Source organism: Cyprinodon variegatus, unplaced genomic scaffold (assembly GCF_000732505.1).
Source record: "Cyprinodon variegatus isolate N-32 unplaced genomic scaffold, C_variegatus-1.0 Scaffold938, whole genome shotgun sequence".
Taxonomy (NCBI): Eukaryota; Metazoa; Chordata; class Actinopteri; order Cyprinodontiformes; family Cyprinodontidae; genus Cyprinodon; species Cyprinodon variegatus.
In genome coordinates, this window is record NW_015151391.1 from 181,801 (window position 1) to 183,337 (window position 1,537).

A 1,537-nucleotide genomic window follows, 5' to 3' on the forward strand; every position below is an offset into this window, starting at 1 on the left:
AAAAAAAAAAAAAAAAACAATCCACTGGACTCTGTTTCCAAGTTTGATGACATTTCTCTTCCATCCAGGAAGCTTTTCAATTCAAATTAAAAATTTCAGTTCCAGGTTTTATCCAGCAGCCCAACAAAGCCTGGTTTTTGATTAGAAAACATGTTAATTGAAACAGACGAACGGGTCCACCCCTTTAGAATGGGGGTGGTTTGGGGTCTTTGTCTGCCTGCAATACCAAATGCTTGTCTCTGTCTCTTAAAGGGGTGATGTTAAAGGGAAGTGTTGGCCGGGCTGAACAGGGGAGGTGTTCTGTTCCCCTGTAAGGGGGTGGGGGTTGCGATGATAGCAGGAAGGAATCAACTCAGTCGCTGCACCACCAAAAGGGGATCCCAGAGGACCAGGAGGAACAGGCCTGGCCCAACAGTCACCAGGTATGAGACGACGCCCACTAGGATGTTTAGTAGGTGGGGTGGGGGAGGTAACACCCAACCTGACAAGTAGAAAGAAACAACCTCACATTCATCCAGTCACATTCACATAATCCCACCCACACACTCATATGCAAGCACTCAATGGAGACACACACAGGGGCAGAAACTAAACATATACTAACACTCCTCACACATGTACTATCCTTCCGGGTCTGGGGGCCAATCCCCCTAGGGGTAACAGGCCCACAGATTGAGTAGGAGATCCCCAGCACCCCCAGTGTGGGAAGGTGACAAACAAAAAATGAGGGTCCGGGACTGGGCGCCACAATAGGGAGGATAGAAGCACTGTAGCTGAGGACCAGCCCCAAACCCCAACCCAAACCCCATCCAAACCCCACTCTCATACCCATGGCTGCAATCGCAACCCAGGCAGTCCACCCCCAGGCCAAGTACGGCACAACAGCCACCTCATAGCGTCCCAGTCACCTGGCTCCCCAACAAGGACGGGACCAAACCATCCAACGTCAAGGACCCCCACCCAATGCCAGGAACTGGCCTGCCCATCCCAGCAGCTGGCAAGTAATCAAAGCCAAAGGCAAGAAAGCCCAAGGAGAGCCATAAACAACTAGCCAAGCATTGACTATCCACGAGGGCCCATCGCCATCCCCAGGCGGAGCAAAAAGAGCAGAGGTGGGAAAGACCCCATGCCAGCCCCCCTCCTGCTCCAATGTAGTTTTGTTGCCTGTTGGACTACTGTCTTTGATAGGGGCTGATGGATATAAATCTGATTTCAAAAGAATGGAGATCATTTACCTGAGAGTTTCTAGTTTGCAGTTTGGACTCTTCAATCCAGCAGATAGAAGCTCCACTCCTAAAACCTGCAGGTTGTTGTTACTCAGGTCCAGTTCTCTGAGACTGGAGGACTGGGAGCTGAGAACTGAGGACAGAGCTGCACAGCTTCTCTCTGAGAGGAAACAGCCACTCAGCCTAAAGGAAACATAGAGGAAAATCAATTATTAAACAATTAATCAAAATATTTATTTTCATTTCATCCTCCCACTCCCATATAAAGCCTTAAATGGCCAAGCTCCATCTGATATCAGAGATCTGATTGT